The sequence below is a fragment of the Balaenoptera borealis genome, assembly GCF_965194805.1.
Source record: "Balaenoptera borealis genome assembly, chromosome: 9".
Taxonomy (NCBI): Eukaryota; Metazoa; Chordata; class Mammalia; order Artiodactyla; family Balaenopteridae; genus Balaenoptera; species Balaenoptera borealis.
In genome coordinates this window covers 112,366,169-112,391,467 of record NC_138873.1, presented here as the reverse complement: position 1 = coordinate 112,391,467, position 25,299 = coordinate 112,366,169, and the positions used below count along the sequence as shown (strand labels likewise).

The 25,299-nt window shown below is 34.5% G+C and overlaps 1 pseudogene across 1 annotated transcript; it reads right to left on the bottom strand.

Moving 5' to 3' along the window:
* Positions 1-13,491: 13,491 nt before the first annotated feature.
* On the bottom strand, positions 13,492-24,788 carry LOC309634675 (nucleolin pseudogene; annotated as a pseudogene). Its single transcript has one exon. The product of its transcript is annotated as a nucleolin pseudogene (transcript).
* Between the last annotated feature and the right edge of the window lie 511 nt (positions 24,789-25,299).

The window sequence follows — 25,299 nt, the reverse complement described above, 5'->3', positions numbered from 1 at the left end:
AAGAGAGAGAAGTCCTATGAGGCAGTATGAAGGAATCTTCTGAGATATTGGCAAGCATTTATTATTTATCTCCCTGAGAAGAGGTGATCTGGATGTGCTCACCTGTGAAAATACATTGCTTATGATTTGTTTATAATTTGTTCACTTATAATTTGTTTATTTTTCCATATGTGTTCTACTTTCACTAAAATGTTTATTTACAAAAATATTTTAAAATAAGTAACAACCTACTAGCTATTTTTAATTTTCTTAATGCTAGTTAAATCTTACTAGGGCAAATATAACTTGAGTAAGGAAATTTTATCAGATTTTGCCCAGTTCTTTCGATGGGTTTCTTTTCATCTATTAATTTCTACTACACATAATTTAATTTATTTGAATAATAATTATGGTTCTGTGTACTTATCTATCACATATTTACATATGTATCTTTCTGTGTATAGCACACAAAGTTGAATTGGAAGATGAACACAAAATAATAACACTGTTTATTGTTCAGCTGTTTGTTGTATTCAGTATTATTTTTATTTTTATATGGAATGTTATAATTTTTTAAAAATTATTTATTTATTTATTTATTTATTTATGGCTGTGTTGGGTCTTCGTTTCTGTGTGAGGGCTTTCTCTAGTTGTGGCAAGCGGGGGCCACTCTTCATCGCGGTGCGTGGGCCTCTCACTATCGCGGCCTCTCTTGTTGCGGAGCACAGGCTCCAGACACGCAGGCTCAGCAATTGTGGCTCACGGGCCTAGTCGCTCCGCGGCATGTGGGATCTTCCCAGATCAGGGCTCGAACCCGTGTGCCCTGCATTGGCAGGCAGATTCTCAACCACTGCGCCACCTAAATGTTATAATTTTTTAATAAAAATAATAAACGGTTTATACTTGAGAGAAATAATTCAACCTCTTAAGTGGTTTTTAAATCATGTCTTCTAAATAGGTTAACTATATCATTTGTTAAAAACAAATTTACTCACATTTGTACCCCATGTCTTTGTCAATTTTTTTATTCTTTCTTGATCTTCTCCATCCAAGATAACTGCAAACTAAAATGACTTCAACAGAAGTTTCAAACATCTTTATTTTATTATTCGATTTTACTTTTTATCTTATTTCTTACAACTCAACACTACCTCTCTTTTCCTTTTAAAGATTCCTGCTGAGTTCCCTTCAAATTTGCATGGATGATTTTTTAGGGTCATTTGAAAGAGTGATGGTTTCATGTATCATTGTCCATGTTTCCTCAAGCAGGTCACTAAAATTAAGAAACACCTGTATCTCTACACTAGCATAAAATAAACAAATAAGCATTTGCATATGTTTTATACCTTTACATTGACTTTTGCTGCTCACTACCCACTTATCAGTTACGGTTGGAGAAGCACAGTCTTTGAATTCACTTTGGGAAGCTCACTATCACAGCATTCCCTTCCTGCCACAGCCCTCCATGATTCAGTTGATCCTTTACTTAACTTGAATATTTTTCTGATTTCAAAGTCAAGTACAAACCTCCCGTTTTTAGCTACGGAGCCATGTTCCCAATTGAAACCATAAATTTATAAAGACTACATCTTAAAACTATCAGTAAACAACAATTCAAAATCACACGCAGAAAGTACTCAGAATTTTAATTTTTATCTCATCAAGAAACTCCCAGTATTTTCAACTTGTTTATAAACATGCTGATGAAGATAATTGTGGCTGGAAATTGACCTAATTTTAGGAGAAAATATGTGTTTATATAATCAAAATTAAAAAGAAAAGATCTCTGATTTTTTTAATGACAGACTTGTTTTTCAAAAACAACTGTATAATCCTCTCTGAACTCATGCATGTAGCTATTGTCTGCTCTCATCAGCAAGCCCTTTTCATGCATTTCTGATGCTTTAAGCATAATCTTTTCATATTATAATGGTAAACAATGGTAAACAAGATGTCTACGGGGTTAAAGCTATAAGATCTCCCACTAACAAAATAGTAAATCTTCTAATTACTCGTTAAACATAAAATAAAATTTATTTGTTATCTGGACATTTACAAGTAAATGTGAGATTGGTTAATATGAATTCTTCCAATTTTCCTTCTGAATGGAGTTGAAGCAATATTTTAAGTGTAAAAAATTTTAAAACTTCTTTCCCTAAACGTTTTTGTGTCCCCAGTATAATTCCTCTTACCCAGGGAATATAAGTACCACAATTTGAAAAGCATAGATCCAGGGGAAAGGGTCAAAATGTTACCGAGTCCAAACTTGTACTGCTCACTGCACAACAGGCCAGTAAATCAAGAGACGGAGTGTTGAGGCAAGGAATAGTGACTTTATTCAGAAAGCCAGTAGACCAAGAAGATGGTGGACTAGTGTCCCAAAGAAACATTTTACCTGAGTTAGAATTCAGGGTTCTTTTTACACTAAAAGGGGACATGGTGGTGGTTGGTTGCTGCAAACTTCTTGGTGCTGGAATCCTTTGTTCTTGCAGCTGTCCACGTAGGTCTGGTCACATGTTCCTGTGAAACTCCAGCAAGACACATGTTATTCTCTCTTCTGCAACTTTGTGTCTCTATAGGAATAAAAAAGTGTTATACTCTTAAAGGTTAGGGAATGTGCTATCCTGTACATTTCAGGCTAGAGGAAACATTAGTTTGCAAAAATTGCAGAGCCAGAGTGACTAAGCACAGGCAGCAGAGCACAGACGTTAGAGCTAAAGAAGTAGATCCACTATGGAGGCAGCTTTGTTCTCTGTCACAAAAGGAGACCATTCAGCCAGCATCCAACTGAATGGGCTAAATCCCTTTTATTTATTTATTTATTTATCTATCTATCTATCTATCTATCTATCTATTTATTTATTTTGAGACTCAAACATCATTCATTTTACTTCACTGGGGATTTGAGCCCAAAACACTTGAAAATTACAGTGTGCGGAGTCTCTTTAAGCGCTTGTTTTAGACATAAAAAGGTAACAGCATTCATGCACCCAGAGTCACTGAACGTGCCCATCTCTAACCTGGAAACCAATCAAAAACAATCAATCAACCAATGACAAAAAGAGACCCCTACACTGTGTATTAGTGTTTTACTGGAACAAATAAATCAATGTATGGGTAAAATATCTATAGTTTAGATACACTTTGCCTCTTTGTATTGACCACTGTCCCTAGACTTGCACACTAAAATACAGTCACACTGGCTTCCTTTCAGTTCCTTTCAATCCCAGGATATTTTCACACGTGGTTTTCTTTGCCAGGAATAACACACACACTCACACACATGCACACACTTCACCTGGCTGGTCAGTATTCATCTTTCAGGTCTGCACAGTCACATCAAATTCAATAAAGCCCACAATTATCATCATGTTTCCTAACTTGTGTGTATTACTTCATCATTTAAAAAATACTTCTATATAATAAGCAACAAGGACCTATTGTATGGCACAGGGAACTATACTCAATATCTTGTAATAAGCTATAAGGGAAGAGAATGTAAAAAAAAGAATATATATATATATATATATATATATATGATATATAGACATATATATATGTATAATTGAGCCACTTCGCTGTACATCTGAAACTGGTACAACATTGTAAATCAACTATATTTCAATAAAAATTTTAAAAAATAATAATAATTTAAAAAGTAAAAATAAAAAATACTTTCATATTCATTTTTCTTCTTCTCATAGAAGCAACATTTCTCATTATATGGAGGCAGCATCAAGTGCTTTGGTCTTGGAATCAGATGGCCTGGCTTTCCATCCCAACTCGGCCACCTACTTGTTGTAAGACATGACAAGATACTTAATCTCTCAGAGGCTTCGTTTCTTGATCTGTAAATAGTAATGATGACAGTGCCTATCTCATAGGGACCGGAACAGTGTCTAGTGCTTTGTAATTACTCAATAAACACTATCATTCATTATTTCCTCCCTTACTTTTTAGATGAAGCTAAGCGATTTGGTCTAGATTAGACAAATAGTCTTTTGATTCCTTTTATGTAGTTCTGGGGGCTTTCTTCTTCAAAGCAGACTCATTTTTGCAATAATTATAAGTAATTTAAAAATTAGCATTTAATTCCAAGAGATTGTGTAGGAAATTTTACTGAATGTAAGTCCTGCCAGAGAGAACTTGATTTTTGTTTTCTAAATGACTGGCTGTTTTTAAATTTATATTCAAGAGAAAACATTTTTCAGAGTCCTATTTTCAGTGAAATGCATTGACATTTCTTACAGATGACATGCTGTACCAATGGAAACCAGCACCAAAAAGGAAAATAAAAGGAGAAACAAAGTTTATGACATTTAACATTGAATGCCAAGCTCTCTCATCATTAGCAGACAGAGCCTCTTTTTGTTAATTTATGCAATCAGAAATTGTGAACTTTGTCTCTTTTTTCTGTAATGACCACAGACTTATATTATTGTTCTGTGTAGTTTCTTCCTGGACACTTGTTCTTTTTTTATTTGCATTTTATTTTTTATTTACAAATTATTTCACTTTACTTTTGAAAGAAAAATATCTGTCTTCACTAACTTTATTTTTAAATTGACATTGATTGATAACAATTATCCAGTAGAAATCTAAAATAAGGAAAAAACTCCCACCCTGACCCCACTGTTCTTAAGAATATTTTTTCTTACACGGGAGAGTGAGAAATGGCATCTCCACCTTGCATGTGGATTCCTAGGATTCTTTTCCATTAAAAGTTACTGAAGAAGCTAAAGACTTCTGAAGCTGGGGTCTTTACAGGAATCTTTCAAGTTCCTAATACCTGAAATTATTGTAATATTTGTTACCTAAGTATGTTCATACATCTCAAGGATGACTGTCAAATTATACGCTTTTCTTAAGTAACTTGTCAGTGAGCGTCTTTATTTCTCATGGTATTTAGGATCCTAGGTTTAGAGCTCAAATACAATCCTTATTATTCATCCATTTTGTATTTTCCAATTTGCCTACTTCCTAAAATTTCTTTGTAACCCCCAAATCTATACTGGCAGTGGTTTCAAGGTCATTCATGGACATGTGCAGACTTGCAAAAATCTTGAGTCACCCACCACACACTTTATCAGCCAAGATCAAACTAAGCATTGTTCTGCCCTCTTGTTTCAGATCTCATACTGTAAACAAGTGTGTCCTTTTCAGTCTATTTAATGCCATATTTTTCATATTTTCATACTTTCTGTTGGTGGTTTTGTTGTTTAAAAGGCTCCCCTCCAAGCATGTTGCTGAAGTATTTTCTAGAGTTTATAAGCACAAGAATACTGCAATGTGCCTTAAGGAGAGAACGTGTCTTGAGGTAAGCTTTGTTTAGGCATGAGTTATAGTGCCATGGGCCATGCCTTCAATGTTAATGAATCAATAATACATATTAAATAAGTTGTCTTTTAACAGAAACACACATAAAACAAGAACCAGGAAGAAGTTAAATCTGTATAATGGAACTTTTCACCTATGTCTACTTTCCCACTCTCCACTAGGAATTGTAGAGACTGTGGGATGGAGCCTGTCAGTCATCCCGGACCTCCAGTACTGTGAGCAGAGACAACTCTCCGTCCTCTCCTGAGAATAGGGACCTGAGAATCATGTGGGGTGATAATGAGAAAATACTGCAAACAACTCGAAACCCATAAATTCAACAACTTAGATGAAATGAATAAATTTCTTGAGATGCAAACCACCAAAACACACTTAAGAAAAAAAAAAAAAGATAGCTTTAATAGTCCTATATCTATTAAATACACTAAATTTTTAGTTAAAATATTCAAAAAGAGAGATTCCAGTTCCATATGATTTTACTGGTGAATTCTACAAAACATTTAGGGAAGAAATAAAATCAATTCTACACAGTCTCTTCCCGAAAAATAGGAGAGAACACTTTCCAAATCATCTTATGTGGCTCGCATTACCCTAATTCCCAAACTAGACAAAGATAGAACAAGTAGAGAAAACTATAAACAATATCTCTCATGAACATAGACATAAAATCCTCAACAAACATTAGTAAATCATATCCTCCAATATATGAAACAAAAAATACAACATGACCAAATGGGGATTACTCCAGGAATGCAAGAGTTACTTAAAAATCAATCAATATAATCACCATATAAACAGTCTATAGGATAAAAGCCACAGTATCATATCAATTGATGTAGAAAAATCATTTGACAAAATTCACATTACCCATTTACAATAAAACTATCAACAAACTAGGAATAGAAGAAAACTTTTTTCAACCTGATAAAGAGCATCCATAAAATAACATACAGCTAATATCATACTTAATGGTATAAAACTGAATAATTTCCCTAAAGTCTGGAAAAATTAGGGATTCCACTTTCTCTACTGCAGTTTAACATAGTAATAGATGTCTTAGTTCATTAAAGCAACAAAGGAAATAGAAGACATATAGATTGGAAAGGAAGAAATAAAACTGCCCTATTTGCAGATGATAATTGCCTATGTAGAAAGTCTCAAGGAATCTACCAAAAACCAAAACAAACCAAAACAAAAAAATTCCTATAAGTAACAAGTGAATGTAGCAAGGTCACAGGAAACAAAGGTCAATCTACAAAGACTGTATATTTCTCTACAATAGAAATGAATAATTGGAAACCTAAATTTAAAATACAATATCATCTATAATAGCTTAACAAAAAAGAAATACTTAGATATAAGCCTATTAAAACATGTGCATAGTCTGTATGCTGAAAACTACAAAACAGTTCTGAAATAATTAAAATAATTTATAAATAAATGGAAAGACACAGTGTTCATTGATTAGAAGACTCACCACAGTAAGATGTGAATTTTCACTAAATTGATTTACAGGTGTAAACAATGCCTATCAAAATTCCAGCAAACTTTTTTGGAGCTATAGACAAGCAGTTTCAAAAATTTATATGGAAGGATGAAGGGACTAGAAAAGCTAAAACAATATTGAAAAAGAGAATGTGCTTGGAGGAATCATAATGTTAAGACTTATTATTCTGCTATAAAAACAAAGAAATGTGGAATTGATAAAGAATAGACACACACATCAATTGAACAGAATAAAGTCCAGAAAGAGATCTACACAAGTAGGTCTGCTTTTGACTTTTGCCAAAAATACAAAAATAATTCAATAGAAAAAAGATTTTTTTCAACAAATAGTATTGAATCAATTGGGATTCCACGGCAAAAATATAAATCTAGACCTAAACCTCACATCTTGTAAAAAAGTAACTCAAAATGTGTCATAGATCTCACAGAAAAGTGTATAACTATAAAACTTTTAGAAAAAAAAGAAAGAAAAACAGGAAAGAATCTTTGTGAACAGGGACTAGGCAAAGAATTCTTAGGACTATCACTATACTTAGACATCTAAATCACTATACATTAAAAAAAATAGATATCATTCATATTAAAGAATAAAAAACTTTTCTCTATTAAGTAACCTGTAAAAATGATTTAAAGACAAGCCATGGACTGGAGGAAAATATTTATAAATCATATATCTGACAAAGAATTGTATCACAATATATGAAGAACTCTTTAAACTTAATAGTAGAAAAACAAAAAAATCCAATTATAAAATGTAAAAAGACTTGTACAGACCCTTCATCAAAGAAGACATACCAATGGCAATAAGCACGTGAAAAGATGTTCAACTTCATTAGCTATTAGAGAATTGTAAATAAAAACCACTATGATATATACTCCAACTACAGTAGCTAAAATAAAAATACTAGCAATATCAAGTTCTGTTGAGGAACAAACAGATATTTTACAATTGCTAGTGATAATATAAAATGATACAGCACTCTAGAAAACAGTTAAGTTTCTTATGAAACTAAATATACACTTACCATAAGACACAGAAATTGCACTTTCAGGTATATATGTTAAAGAAATGAAAAGTTATGTTCACATGAAAATCTGTACATGAATGTGCACTGCAGCTTTATCAGTAATAGCCAAACACTGAAAATAGCACAAATATTTTTCAAAAGATGAATAGAGAAACAAACTGTGATATAATCATACAATGAAAAAATATTCATTAATTAAATTAACTACCAATATACACAAAAACTTGTATGGATTTCAAGGGCATTATGCTAAATTTAAAAAGCCAATATCAAAGGATTGTATACTGTGTGATTTCATTTATATGACATTCTTGGAATGATGAAATTACAGTGTTGGAGTAAAGATCAGATTACAAGGAGTAAGACCTTACCTACAGACAATCCTAAAGAATCCACAAAAAAACTGTTAGAGGTGATAAACAAATTCATCAAAGTTGCATGGTGCAAGATGAACACATAAAATCATCTGTGGCTCTTTACTTCAGCAATGAATAATTCAAAAAGGAATTTGGGAAAGCAATTACGTTTATAATAGTACCAAAAAAAATCAAATACTTAGGAGTAAGTCTAACCATAGTGGTGAAAATCTTGTACACTGTAAACTACAAATTATTGTTGCAAGAATTAAAGAAGAACTAAATAAATGGAAATATATCTCATGTTCATGGATAGAAACACCAAAAGAACAGGCAACAAAAGAAAACTAGATAAACTGGACTTCATCAAAATTAAGAACATTTTCGTGCATCAAAGGATACTATCAAGAAAGCAAAAAGACAACTTACTGAATTGGAGAAAATATTTGCAAATTATATATGTGGTAAGAGATTAAAATTCAGAATAAGTAAAGAACTCTTACAACTCAACAACAACAACAAACCCAGCTGAATGGCCTTGAAGAGACGTTTCTTCAAAGATATACAAATAGGCAATAAGGACATAAAAAGATACTTAACATCATTAGTAATTAGATGAATACAAATCAAAACCAGAAAGAAATAGCATTTCCCACCTACTAGGAAGGTAATAATTGTTTAAAAATGGAAAGTAACAGTGTTGATTAGAATTTGGAGAAATTGGAACACTTGGGCTTTACTGATGGCAATGTAAAATTGTGCAGCCACTGTAGAAAATAGTATGGTGGTTCCTAGAGCCATATATATGGTTCCTCAAACTATACAAAGTTAACAATCCCATTCCAAGCAATAAATCAAAAAGAATTGAAAGTAAGGATTCAAACAGATATTTATATACCAGTATTCATACCAACATTTTTCACAATAGCCCATGGGTCCATCAACTGATGAATGAATGAGCAAAATGTGATACACACATGCACACACACACACACTGAAATATTATTCAGTCATAAAAAGGAATGAAATTTTTATTTTTGCTACAATATGGATGGATCTTGAAAACATTATGCTGAGAGAAGAGATAAAGTTGTCAGAGTAGGAGGATGCTGGGATCCCCTCCCCTCAAAAACACATCAAAACTAAAACTACATATAGCGTGACTCACTGAAATCTACCTGGGGACTAGCAGAACAGCTCTACTACAACCAAGGCTGTAAAGAAAGAACCACATGGAGTCGGGTAGGAAGGGAGGAGAAGCAATCTGGTCAGAATTCACACCCCTAGCAGGGAACACAGAAGAGGAAAGGGATATCATAGGCTCCAGGATCCTCCCTGGGGAGCAAAGGGTTCAAGACACATATTAGCTACCTCAGCCCTGGGATCTGACACTGAGAAGACAAGCCCCCTTAGCTGGGGGCTTACCAGAGGGCTGTAAGAAACTAAGACTTCGTTCTTGAAGAGTGTACATGGATTTTCCCACTCCCAATCACAGTGCAGAGGCAGCAGATTGAAAACTGCTTGAGGCTTTGTCTAGCTTTCCAGGATCACCCCAACATGCTCCCCAGCCTGCACCAGGCACTTGTTCCAGCCCCCCTTGCTCCAGCACTGCTCTCCACTAGGGTGAAGGCTGCTATTGCTGATGAGAGTGCACCAGGACAGTGACACCACTGAGCATAGGAGAAGCCTCAGCTTGCACCTGACTCTGACTCTAGCCCCTCCTACTCCAGCCCTACCTCCCACCAAAGGGTAATTCTACCAAACATATAAAAGAAGAGTTAATACCTATCCTTCTTAAACTATTCCAAAATATTTAAGAGGGAACACTCCCAAATTCATTCTGAGGCCATCATTACCCTGATAGCAAAACCAGATAAAGATACTATAAAAAAAATTACAGTCCAATATTCTTAATGAATATAGATGCAAAAATCCTCAACAAAATATTAGCAAATGAAATTCCACAATACATAAAAAGGATCATAATCATGATCAAGTGGGATTTATTCCAGTGATTCAAGGATGGTTCAGTACCCCAAATCAATTAATGTGATGCACCACATTAACAAAAGGAAGGATAAAAATAACATGAACATTTCAATAGACACACAAAAAGCATCTGACAAAATTCAACACCCATTTGGGATAAAAACTCTCAACAAAATTTGTATAGAGGGGATATGTCTCCACATGATAAAGGTTATCTATGACAAACCCACAGCTTACATTACATTCAATGGTGAAAAACTGAAAACTTTTCTTCTAAAATTAGGAACAAGGATGCCCATTCTCACCATTTGTAGTTAACATTGTATTGGAAGTCCTAGTCACAGCAATCAGACAAGAAAAAGAAATAAAAAGCATCCACATTGGAAGACAAGAGGTAAAACTGTCACAACTTGCAAATGGCATGATACTACATATAGAAAACCTTAAGGTCTCCACCAAAAAAGAATTAGAATTAATAATTCAGTAAAGTTGCAGGGTACAAGATTAATATATAGAAATCTGTTGATTTTCTATACAACAATGAAATATCAAAGAGAAAGCAAAAAAATCCCATTTAAAAATGGATCAAAAAGAGTAAAATGCATAGGAGTAAACTTAAGGAGGTGAAAGACCTATACTCTGAAAACTATAAGACATTGATGAAGGAAATTGAAAACAATACAAATAAATGGAATGACATCCCTTGTTCATGGATTAGAAGAATTAATATTGTTAAAATGTCCATACTACATAGAGCAATCTAGAGATTCAACTCAATCCATCAAAATACCAACGACATTTTTCACAAAACTAGAAGAAATAATTTTAAAATTTCTATAGAACCACAAAAGACCTCAAAAAGCCAAAGCAATCTTGAGAAAAAAGAACAAAGTTGGATGTATCATGCTTCCTGACTTGACACTACACTACAAAACCATAGTAATCAAAACAGTATGTCAGCCTCTTCAATAAGTGGTGCTGGGAAAATTGGACAGGTACATGTAAAAGTATGAAATTAGAACACTCCCTGACACCATGCACAAAAATAAACTCAAAATGGATTAAAGACCTAAGTGTAAGGGCAGACACTATCAAACTCTTAGAGGAAAACATAGGCAGAACACTCTATGACATACATCACAGCAAGATTCTTTTTGACCCACCTCCTAGAGAAATGGAAATAAGAACACAAATAAACAAATGGGACCTAATGAAACTTAAAAGCTTTTGCACAGCAAAGGAAACCATAAACAAGACCAAAAGACAACCATCAGAATGGGAGAAAATATTTGCAAATGAAGCAACTGACAAAGGATTAATCTCCAAGATTTACAAGCAGCTCATGCAGCTCAATAACAAAAAAACAAACAACCCAATCCAAAAATGGGCAGAAGACCTAAACAGACATTTCTCCAAAGAAGATATACAGATGGCCTACAGACACATGAAAGAATGCTCAGCATCATTAATCATTAGAGAAATGCAAATCAAAACTACAATGAGATATCATCTCACACCGGTCAGAATGGCCATCATCAAAAAATCTAGAAACAATAAATGCTGGAGAGGGTGTGGAGGAAAGGGAACACTCTTGCACTGTTGGTGGGAATGTAAATTGATACAGCCACTATGGAGAACAGTATGGAGGTTCCTTAAAAAACTACAAATAGAACTACCATACGACCCAGCAATCCCACTACTGGGCATATACCCTGAGAAAACCATAGGTCAAAAAGAGTCATGTACCAAAATGTTCATTGCAGCTCTATTTACAATAGCCAGGACATGGAAGCAACCTAAATGTCCATCGACAGATGAATGGATAAAGAAGATGTGGCACATATATACAATGGAATATTACTCAGCCATAAAAAGAAATGAAATGGAGGTATTTGTAATGAGGTGGATGGAGTTAGAGTCTGTCATACAGAGTGAAGTAAGTCAGAAAGAGAAAAACAAATACAGTATGCTAACACATATATACAGAATCTAAGGGAAAAAAAAAAAAAAGGCCATGAAGAACCTAGTGGCAAGACGGGAATAAAGACACAGACCTACTAGAGAACGGACTTGAGGATATGGGGAGGGGGTGGGGTGAGATGTGACAGGGTAAGAGAGTGTCATGGACATATATATACTACCAAATGTAAAATAGATAACTAGTGGGAAGCAGCCGCATAGCACAGGGAGATCAGCTCGGTGCTTTGTGACCACCTAGAGGGGTGGGATGGGGAGGGTGGGAGGGAGGGAGATGCAAGAGGGAAGAGAAATGGGAACATATTGTATATGTATAACTGATTCACTTTGTTATAAAGCAGAAGCTAACACACCATTGTAAGGCAATTATACTTCAATAAAGATGTTTAAAAAAAAAAAAAAAAACAGTATGTCATTGGCACCAAAACAGGCACATAAATCAATAGAACAGAACAGAGAGCCCAGAAACAAACCCTCACATCTATTGTCAATTAATGTATGACAAAAGAGGCAAAAATATCAATGGGGAAAAGATAGTCTCTTCAGTAAGTGATGCTGGGAAAATTGGACAGTTACACACAAAAGAATGAAATTGGAACATTTTCTCACACCAGAAATAAACTCAAAATAAATTAAACACCTAAGCATAAGATATGAAACCATAAACTCCTAGAAGAAAACATAAGCAGTAGACTCGTTTTTATTTTTACTTTTTTAAAATTTTATTTATTTATTTTTGGCTGTGTTGGGTCTCCGTTGCTGTCCACAGGCTTTCTCTAGTTGCGGCGAATGTGGGCTATTCTTCGTTGCGGTGCACGGGCTTCTCATTGCAGTGGCTTCTCTTGTTGCAGAACATGGGTTCTAGGCACACAGGCTTCAGTAGTTGTGGCACGTGGGCTCAGTAGTTGTTGCTCACAGGCTCTAGAGCACAGACTCAGTAGTCGTGGCACATGGGCTTAGTTGCTCCGTGGCATGTGGGATCTTCCCAGACCAGGGCTCAAACCTGTGTCCCCTGCCTTGGCAGGTTAAGGTGGATTCTTAACCACTGTGCCACCAGGGAAGCCCAGCAGTAGACTCTTTAACACAGGTCTACGCAATACTTTTTTTGCTTCTGTCTCCTCAGACAAGGGAAACAAAGGCAAATATTAAAAAATGGGACCTAATTAAACCTAAAAGCTTTTTTTTAAATTTAATTTTTATTTTATGTTATAGTATAGTTAATTTACAATGTTGTGTATAAAATTTTTGAACAGCAAAGAAAACCATCAATAGAATGAAAAGACAACCTACTAAATAGAAGATATTTGTAAACGATGTCTGATAAAGGGTTAATATCTAAAATACATAAAGAGCTCATATGAACAACTCAATATGAAAAAAACAAGCAATCCAATTAAAAAATGGGCAGAAGACCTGAATAGACATTTTCCCAAAGAAAACACAGGCACATGAAATGATCCTCAACATCACTAATCATTAAGGAAATGTGAATCAAAACTGAAATGAGTTATCACCTAACACCTGACAGAATGGTTATCATCAAAAATACAGCAAATAATAAATTTGGCAAGGATGAGGGAAAAAGGGAACCATAGTTCACTGTTGGTGGAAATGTAAGTTGGTACAGCCACTTTGGAAAACAGTATAAAGATTCCTCAAAAAATTAAAAATAGAACTATCATATCCAGCAATTCCACTCCTGGGTGTATGAGTGAAGAATATGAAAACACTAGTTCAAAAAGATATATGCACCTTAACACTCCAATGTTCATAGCCTCATTATTTACAATAGCTAAGATATGGAAGTACATATACACATAATGGAATATTACTCATCCATAAAAAAGAATGAGCTTTTGCTATTTGTGACAGCATGAATGGACCTGGAGTGTGTTATGCTAAGTGAAGTAAATCAGGCAGAGAAAGACAAATACTGTATGTTTTCACTTATATGTGGAATCTAAAAAATACAACAAAAGAATGAATGTAATAAAGCCAAAGCAGACTTATAGATACAGAGAACAAACTAGTGGTTACCGGACGGGAAAGTCATGGGGGGAGGGAAAGATAGAGGAAGGGATTAAGAGGTACAAACTACTAGGTATAAAATAAATAAGAACCAAGGGTATAATATACAGCACAGGAAATATTGCCAATATTTTATAATAACTTTAAAGGGAGTATAATCTAAAAATTATTGAATCACTATTTTGTACACCTGAAACTAATATAACATTGAAAGTAAGCTATACTTAAATTAAAAAAAAAAAACATTATGCTTAGTGAAATAAGCCAGACACAAAGGACAAATATTATATTATTCCATTTATATGAAGTACCTAGAACAGTAAAATGCATAGAGACACAAAGTACAATAGAGGTCCCAGGGACTGGGGAGAACAGGAGGGGAAAGTTATCATTTAATGGGTACAGAGGTTTTGGTGGGGGTGAAGAAAAAGGTTTTAGGTGTAGGTAGTGGTGATGGTTATACAAGTTTGAGAATGTATTTAATGCTACTGAATTATACACTTATAAATGGTTAAAATGGTCAATATTATACAAGGTATAATTTTTGACAATAAAAATATTATAAAAATAAATTCTTACCCAGTAGACTTTTAAATTTGCTTTTAAAAATAATCTCTTTACTATATTCATAGTACATATAAAGAGTATATATATAGTTTGATGATACTAAATTCCCTTTAATAAACTACTTCTAATTCAGTTTTACTGCTTTGTAGATTTTTGTCAAAATGAGGTTTAAATTTAAAGGCACGAATGGATAAACCAAAAAAATCTAGCTGCTTTGAATGTTGTCTAAATTTTTAAAAATATACTTGTTAATAACCTTTTGCTATTATCCCACAGTCACTTCAGTTATGTGAACTATGTTGTCTGTCATTTCTATTAACTTCTACATGACTTTTGCAAGCAGCGTTGGCAAAGATAATTATTTTCAAGAATAAAAGTTGCATTTTGCCAAAGGGAGTGGCATAAAACAGCGGAACATTTGCATTTTCTTCCAAATGCCAATCTTATAAATTCTGGGTGGACTCTAATTTTGGTGGTTAAAGCTTGACAGTCCTTTCTGGATGAGATGTATGATTGGAACTTACTTGTGTCCTTCTTTTAATTGAAGATGTGGAGACCAAAAGTTTTCCAATACGTTTTTTTTCTTAATGATAATAGTAATGAGTATTTATTGTGTAGCATCAGTGGTCCTATGGATGGCCACAACTTGTGCTAAATAAATTCAAATGAGGCCTAGCTTCACAGCAAATGTGGCATAACCCAAGCACAATTTAGTGTCAAATATCATTGAAATGGTACGCTATCATTGAACCTTAATTTCCTCTCAAACCTCAGTATCTCACAATACTTTGTTTAAGTGCATGGATTCCAGAACCTCTTTGCATGGGTTCAACTCCCAACTCTATCATCTATTAGCCATGGAAGACTGAGGAAGATACTTACCGTTTGTACCTCAGTTTCCTTGTCTGTAAAGTGGGGAGATAATAGTAGCTAGCTCATAGAATTGTGATGAGGCTTAAAGGTAAAGTATTTAAAATAGTACTTGCACAGGTAAACATTTATAATTGGCAGCTAACTTTTTCACAAGGTACACATCTTTCTGCTCAATATTAATGTTTTAACACTTCAATTATGTCTTGTACTAAATGAAGCTTTATCCTCTTTACTACCAGATTACTTTCATTTTCCTAAAAACATTCTTTTGTTTTCTTGCCCCAGTTTATTTATATGGGGGGGGTGAATATTTCTTCACAGTGACCATATGCTTTCCATGAGTGACTGTGCTATCATCCTAACCAGACCAGGTCTCCTATTTTTGGTACCCAGGCAACCATCTTTGTTTATAGTGGCATTATTAACAGATGATGGTGCCAGGCAAAAAATTTTTTAAAATGACGAGATATTTTGTTTGGTTCTAGTTTATCTAAAAAGTTACATTTAAAAAATTTTATTGGTTATCATCATATCCAGAGTCTCACATATCTTTTGTTAACCTTAAAATGCCAGAAATCATAGTTAATGATGTCTATTAGGCACATTAATAAAAAATAATCTTGAGGAAAACCTCTAATGGGATGATTACTTTTCCTTATTTTTTTCCTGCATTATATAACATCTGAAAATAAAATAATGGCTGGCTCTTGGATTTTTATTTATTAACAACAGAAGAAAATGTATAGCACAGATTAATATTATCAATAATTAATTAATTACAACAAACTATGAAAATATATAGTTTGTACCCTCTGACCAACATCTTCCCAATTCCTGTCCCCCTACCCTCAGCTCCTGGTATCCTCCATTCTACTCTCTGTTTCTGTAAATTCAGCTTTTTGTAGATTCTACATATAAGTAACATCATACAACTCTTTCTCTGTCTGACTTATCTTACTTAATGTAATGCCCTCAGGGTCCATCCATGTTGTCGAAAATAGCAGGCTTTTCTTCTTTCCCCTGGCTGAATAATATTCCATTGTACATATATGTGTGTGTGCGTATATATATATATGTATATATATATATACACACACACACATATATATGTGTGTATACCATGTTTTCTTTATTCATTCATCTGTTGACTTATGTTGCTTTCATATTTTGACTATAGTGAATAATGCTGCAATAAACATGGGGGTGCAGATTCTTTTTTGATTTCCTGTTTTCATTTTTTTGGATATATGCCCAGAAGTGGAATTGCTGGATCATATGGTAGTTCTATTTTAAATTTTTGAGGAAATTTCATACTGTTTTCCATAGTGGTCAAAACAATTTACATTCCCACCAACAGTACAAAAGGCTTTTGGGTTTGTTTTTTGTTTTGTTTTGTTTTGTTTTGTTTTTACATCCTTGCCAACACTTTTTAATCTCTTCTCTTCTTCATAATAGCCGTTCTAACAGGTGTTAGGTGATATCTCATTATGGTTTTGATTTGCATTTCCCTGATAATTAGTGATGTCAAGCATCTTTTCATGTACCTGTTGACCATTTGCATGTTTTATCCGAAGAACTTCTTATTCAGTTCCTCTGCCCACTTTTCAGTTAGATTGGTTTTCTGTTATTGTATGAGCTGTATGAGTTTTGGGACTTTTAATTTGTCCCAAAGTTGCTAAAGCAAAAATCATGATAAAACATTCTGCTTTCCTTTATAACCCCCCAACGCAAAAAAAAAAAAAAACCCCAAAAACAAACAAACAAAAAAACCAAAACCAAAAAATTCCGTAGGAAAAAAATGGTTTTGTACATGGGAGGAAACAATATAAATTCAAAACTTACAGATAAGGGTTAGCTCCATCACTCATCTCTTTAAAAAGTTTATACGAATATCTAGTGAACACCAACAGGATCATCTCCCTTGAAATGTTATCTATGCGGATTTCCAAGTAGACCACAGGGCTGTATACTCTCTTGGAATGTCCTCAGAAGGCTCTGTCACTGAGTAGGTAACAGAATAAACACCCCAGAGTCTTTTCTTTCAACTGGAAGAGGGAAAGACAGGGATAGAAGAAACTTCTTCTTTCCTTGTGGCTTGTGGTCTCCTCCTCCTCCTCTGCCTCCTTGGAAGCCTCCTCACCCTCCAAAGCCTCCCCAGCCTCTGCCACCAGATCCACCTCGGCCACCTCTGCCACCACCTTGGCCTCCAAAGCCACCTTCACGCTTAGGCTTGGCCCAGTCCAGATTAACTTTGTTTCCATCAATTTCACCATCTTCCATGGTCTCCTTGGCAGCTTTGGCATCTTCCTCGCTGTTGAAGTCTACAAAACCAAGCCCCTTGGAGGATCCAGTCTCCCGTTTAGTGACTATATTTGCATGAATGGAGCCATCAAATGACTCCTTTAGTGTCTCTTCTGTAGTATCCTCAGACAGACCTTTGACAAACAGAGTTTTGGATGGCTGGCTTCTTGCATTAGGTGATCCCCTGGGTTCTTGCAACTCCAGCCTGATTGCTCTGCCCTCAATTTCCATTTTATTACATGAATTTAAAGCTTCTTTAGCATCTTCAAATGAAGCAAATTCTATAATTGCATAGCCTTTAGATTTGCCATTTTGGTTCTGGGGCACTTTGATAAACGTTGCCTTCTCAAATGCTTCCTGAAGAGTTTCTTCTGTTGCACTATAGGAGAGGTTGCTCAAAACCAGGGTTTTTGATTCACCACTCCAAGTGCTATTCTCTCCACCTCTATAGTCTTGACTTTGACCTTTCTCTCTGGTATAGTACAGGGAAATGGATCGCCCATCTATCTCTGTTCCCTGCTTTTCTTCCAAGTTTTTCTCTGAATCAGTTTCTGTCTTAAATTCAATATAAGCAATCCCTTTACTCTTCCCATCCTTGCTGACTAATCTGATCACTACAGCATCTTCAAACACTTCTTTTAATTCTTCCTGAGTAATTTTATAAGGCAGATTTTAGCCAAAAGTGTTCTCGCATCTCGATCTTTCTTATTGCCTTTTCCCTTTGGTTTTTCAAGTTTAATTTCATTGCCAAAGACTTTCAAACCAGTGAGTTCCAAGGCTTTTCCCAGGTCTTCAGCAGATTCAAAATCCACATAGCCAAACTTCCTAGACACACCAATTCTGACATCAACAACTGCAAGATCATTTTTAGCAAAAAGGTCACTGATACCCGTTTTCAATTCAGGAGAAGATGTACTGAAGTTCAGGTTTCCAACAAAGAGATTGAAAGATGTAGTTGGTTCTGTGGCTTCCACTTTCTGTTTCTTGGCTTCAGGAGCTGTTTTTGTTTGGTCATTTCCTTCTTTTGTTTTCCAGGTGCTTCTTTGACAGGTTCTTCCTCCTCTTCCTCCTCTTCTTCCTCCTCCTCGTCATCCTCGTCATCCTCCTCTTCATCTTCAGCAGTGCCCTTTGCCTTCGCAGGAGCAGCCTTTGCTGGAACTTTCTTTCCTTTGGCTGGTGCAGTCTCCAAAGCTTCTTCTTCAGATTTATCTTCGTCATTCTCATCATCTTCATCATCGTCATCTTCATCTTCGTCATCCTCATCAACTGATGAGTCTTTATATATTTTGGAAATTAACTCTTTATACAATATATGGTTTGCAAATATGTTCTTCCATTCCATAGGTTGCCTTTTCACACTGCTGATTGTTTTTGGGGGTTTTTTTGCTGTGCAGAAACTTTTTAGTTTGATGTAGTCCCACTTGCTGCTTTTTGTATTTTGTTGCTTGTGCTTTTGGTGTCATACCCTCAAAAATATTACCAAGATTAATAGGCTTTCCCCATATGTTTTCTTCTGAAACTTTTATGGTTTCTGGTCTTATTTTTAAGGGTTTAAAATATTTTGAGTTAATTTTTGTGAGTGGTATAAGATAGGGATCCAGTTTCATTTTTCTGTATGTGGTTATCCAGTTTTCCCAACACCATTTATGAAGAGACTATCTTTTCCCCATTGAGTATTCTTAGCTCACTTATTAAATATCAACTGACCTTATATGCAGAGGGTTTTATGGATTCTCTATTCTGTCTCATTGATCTATGTATCTGTTATTATGCCAGTACCATACTATTTGCTCACTATAACTTTGTAGCACATTTAAAATCAGGAAGTGTGATGCCTTCAGCATCATTCTTCTTTCTCAAGATTGCTTTGGTTATTTGAGAGCTTTTGTGGCTTCACACAAATTTAAAGGTTTTTTTTCTATTTCTGTGAAAAATGCCATTGGAATTTTGATAGGGATTACATTGAATCTATAGATGGCTTTGTGTAGTATGAACATTTTATTAATATAAATTTTTCTGATCCATAAACAAGGGATATCTTTCCATTTGTATCTTATTCAGTTTCTTTCATCAAAGTATTGTAGTTTTCATTGTACAAATCTTTCACTTCTTTAGTTAAATTTATTCCTAAGTGTTTTATGGCTTTTGATACTATTGTGAATGGAATTGTTTTCTTTATTCCTTTTTCAGATATTTAGCTATTGATGTATAAAAACACAACTGATTTCTGTATGTTGATTTTATAACCTGCAGCTTTACTGAATTCATAGATTAGTTCCAACAGTTTTTTGGTTGAGTCTTTAGAATTTTCTGTATATAAGATCATTATCACCTGCGTAATGAACAGTGAGTTTAAATGTGTCATCCTTTTCGTTTTATTAACTTATATTGCAATGGAAAATAAAAGTAATTTGAGTAAAATTAATTAAGCAATTTCTTATATCAGCCAACAATTCCATTACTAGGGACTGATCTGGCATTTAAATATTAGGCTAAAGAATTGATGTCATTGTGAAAATGGATAGTCCACAGTAAATTTCAATATTGTGTTCTTAATGTCTTTAGTAGATCATGAAAGGAGTGTAAAAAAAGCAAAAATGCCTTTATCTTAATTTGTAGAAAATGGGAATCAATATAACTGACTTGATTTTGCATGAAGTTTCACCATCTAAATTTAAAATACTACTTTGATGGAAACTCTGAATCTTTATCTACATCTGGGGTCAATTCTAGGAAAAATAGCAGTTGGCTGATTCAATATTTCATGTCTACTCCTATCTTCTCTGAGCACCCCATCCATGCCTGATTGTTTTTCTAGGGAGGATACATATTACAAGGAATAGAGCACGCTTTTTACAATCTAGAAAGACCTTAAAAATCCCGACTTTTGAGGGGGCTGATATGTAACTAACCTTGGGAAAGTTACCCTGTGAAACTCCTTATCTGTAAAGTAGTGGCATGGATAACCTCTTAGGTTTGTTTTAATAAATAAATATTACAGAAATGTTATTGTGTGTGTGTCAGATATACAATAAATGTTAACATTTCTCTACCTTGGGTAATCTTAAATTACCTACTGAACTTTTCATATTTCATGTAGTTATTTTTCCTCCTATCCCAATACAGTTGGGATAGGCTTGATAGAGTCAGTATAGAAAAATAAAATTTTTTTTAATATATAAGCTTTTTTCTTCACTATATTTATTAAATAGTCATGGTGGGTAGAAAAGATAAATCTATTTTATTTATGTTGTAGGAAAACACATATCTAGAATTTCTGTAGATAACCTTTAAAAATACTAGACTTTGTGCAGAAATTTGCTTTTATTTTTCTTCTCCGTAGATCGTTCCTATAATTTCAAAACTAAAATTTTATTTGAGCTTAATCCAAAATGTATCAAAACAATGACCAGTTAAAAGATTTATAATTAGATAATCATGTCAATTATATTTATTTCTATATTGGTCACTTTTGAAATAAATATTTCAGTCTTTTCCACCACACCTTTAAAATCCTTCCTTTACTGATGGCGAATCCTATAAACAGGAGTTATGAAATGGATAATCAATGAATTCCAAGTCTACAGGAGCCAGAGAAATATAAGGAGAGGGGAAGGGAAAGAAAGGGAAGGAAAAAAGGGAGGGAAAGGAGGGAGAGAGGGGAAGAGAGAGGATGAGGAAGAGACAGAGTGAGAAAAGGGGTGGGGGGCAAATACAGAGTGTGAAGCCATGTCCAGTAGTAAGTACTTGCTATCAAGCTTTACACCATATATTTTATTTTATTCTTAATTAATTAATTTATTTAGTTAGTTTTGGCTGCGTTGGGTCTTCATTGCTGCGTGCGGGTTTTCTCTAGTTGCGGCGAGTGAGGGTTACTCTTCATTGCAGTGCACAGGCTTCTCATTGTGGTGGCTTCTCTTGTTGTGGAGCAGGGGCTCTAGGTGCGTGGGCTTCAGTAGTTGTGGCACGTGGGCTCAGCAGTTGTGGCTCGCAGGCTCTAGAGCACAGGCTCAGTAGTTGTGACGCATGGACTTCGTTGCTCCACGGCATGTGGGATCTTCCCAGACCAGGGCTCGAACCTGTGTCCCCTGCATTGGCAGGTGGATTCTTAACCACTGCGCCATCAGGGAAGTCCCCCATAATATATTTTAGAAAGCAATTTTTTGATCTGATATTTGATAAAGACTCTTTGAAATCTAAGGCAATTGCAGATAGAGAATAAAAGTTCTCTGTAGTTTTCCTTTAACATCCAGACTTTATAGCAGGTCTCTAGTCAAGGAGTGTCCTCTCACAGAGACCTCCAAATATCCCACTAAACCACAACAACCTCACTCTCTCTGCCCAACTCCTTACAGCACTTGTTTCTCTATGCAGCACAGAGCACTGCCTGAAACAACTATGTATGGATTTTGTTTTCTGTCTCCTGCTCTATAAATTCCTATGGGTACAGGGGTTTTGTCATTCCTTTTGCATTGCATTCCAATGCCTAGAGTAGTGCTTGATACATAATAGGGACTGGGTAAAAACTTAGTGAATAAATGAGTATAAGAAAGTGACTTTAGCACAGTCCGGGAAGAGGAAAAATAGGGTGAGACACAGAGCAGAGAATCATCCAAACTAAGAAGAGTAAAGAAGCAGCAAAGTTGCAGTCATTCCAGGAAACAAAACAAAACAAAACAAACACCTCAGCTTTATATTGAAATAGAAGTTTTACCAATTTCTAGAGGATGAATTATAAATTCATATCAGAACCCCACCATCAGGTTTTTAAAATGTGTTTTGCTATTTGTAATTATGCTTAAAACACTATGGTAATTAACATATAGTTATTCATCTATGAAGTGGATCAGCCATTTCTTTTTTCTTTTTTTTTCTTTTCCAGCTGTATTGAGATATAATTGACATACAGTATTGTGAGTTTAAGATGTACAACGTGTTGACTTGATACACATATATATTGCAAAATAATTACCACCATAGCATTAGTTAATATTTACATCACATCATATAACTACCGTTCCCTTTTGTGGTGAGAATATTAAATTATATTAATAATTGCTGTCTTAGCAACTTTCAAGAACATAATACAGTATTATTAATTATAATCACTATGCTGTACATTAGATCCCCAGAACTTATTCAGCTTATATCTGGAAGTTTGTATTCTGACCAACAATTACCCTTTTTCCCCACCTTCCATCCCCTGGTAACCACCATTCCAGTCTCATATCTATTAGTTCAGCTTTTTTAGGTTCCACATATAAGTGATACCATTCAATATTTGCCTTTCTCAGTCAGCCATTTCTAATGAATGTATTCTGTTGTATTTATAAAGAGTTGTATTAAATCACTCATTCAGACATTGCTTTAAATGCATGTTTGAACTTGACCAAGACTTAACAACTGTAGCCATGCTGTTGGTGCCCAGAGCTGACAGATGTTTAAAACTGGTGCATTAGCAATACTTCCAATGGTGCAAACAAACACAGTGATAGTTTTGCCAGCTGACTGTGAATACCAACTTGGTGGGTCACAGAAAAGGAGTTGTTACTATACCTTTCCCTTCATAACCACAAGTTGTAACAGAAACTGATATCAGAACCTTCTTCCAGAAGACAAAACAAAGGAGAAGAGAAACAGATCGTTGATCTTTCTTAAGCTCTAACTATGTACCAGGCAGGGATTTAAATCCTCAAAATAACCATATGTAATTCTTATTAAGGTTGAGGAGATAGGCTTAGAAATTTTAAATGCTAATCCAGGTTCACATAGAGTGATGAATCTGGGATTTAAACCCAAATACCTTTGAAAGATCAGCTACAAAACTCACTCTTCACAATATACTTATCCAAAGTACATACACTTCATTTTAAATATTCCACAATTCATTCTGTAAGAGTAATCATTTCTATTGCATAATTCTTTTTCTCATCTCAAGTATATGGATGCCTTTGTTTCTTCAAAGGACAAATCTACTTCAAAAAAACACTGGGCAAATTTTTAAAATTCAAAAACTAAATTCAAAATATTATTCCTTGTCAATAAGTTCATTGTAGAATCTGGCACTAAAATCAGTTCTAGATCAACTTTTCATACAGTTGATACAGAGACCTAAATAAAATTATTTCATTGAATAAAAAGTAATACAGAAAAGGGAATTTAAAGAGTTATTTGCCTACATGAAGATTTTAAGTACATTATATATTTTCTAGTATAAGCACAATTTTAAACAACATCAAGTAATCTACAGCTTCCCAATTGCAAGTTATTTCCCAAAATGAGCTTGTATTTTCTCAAAATAACAATAGTATTGATTAATTATTGAATTGTTGTTTAAACTGAACGTCTTAACAAGACCAATATATCTTCATAAAATGCCATCTATTTCTCTGTATTTCCTTAAAATACATTTTTTTAAAAGGCTAGAAAACTTAGCAAGTAGAGAAAAGGTTCTTGAGACTTGGGTGGTTCCCAGTCCTTAGTGACATAGTTCAGTGAAAAGACCACTAAAACAGGAAATTTCTTTTTAAAAAAAGGAGGAGGGGAATATTGGCTCTGACAGCAAATACTGTCTTTGGTAAGCCATCTGATTAGTCTAAGTCTCAATTTCCCCCCTCACTATAATGGATCAAACAAACACCTGTGTTGCTTTCTTCATCTGGATGCCAGTATTCAACCTCTTCCCAATTCCTCCTTTTCCTACATAGAAAATTCTAACCAATAAAGTCTGACTGAAATACCCCCTTTTGTTTCTGTAGCATTCGTTCAACCTCACCTCTACCCCGTGAACTAAATTAACTACTGTAGAACAATGGCACTTCATACATTCTACTCTCAACATGAGTAGAATAGAATAGAATAGAATAGAATAGAATAGAATAGAATAGAATAGAATAGAATTTTTTACATTTATTCCTTGATAGATATAAGCTCCTTGAAGAAAACTTAAAAAAAAAAAGTCCCACTATATTTTATATAATTTAATATACCTTCACAGTCTCTAAGTACAAAAGAAATACTAATATTAATTATAGACTGGTAGTAATAATAGTAATAGTCAGATGCTAAAAACAATAGTAAAATTACATCATATCACCATCCTTCTTTTTCCTTTTTCTTGGAGGTATTCATTCCCTTTCTAAATGTTAGTGGTTCTCAGTAGGTCAGTGGCTGTGCCTTACAGCCTCATAAATAGGAGGAATTTTTTAATACCCTTATCAGGTCTCTGAGCAGACCTGTTAAATTAGAATCTTTTTTTTTTGTTTTCTTTTTGGAAGTGGGTGGGGGAGCAGGCTCTGCTGTTTACAAAGCTTCCCAGGTCTTGGGAACACAGAGCCAGAACAGAAGACCATTGATGA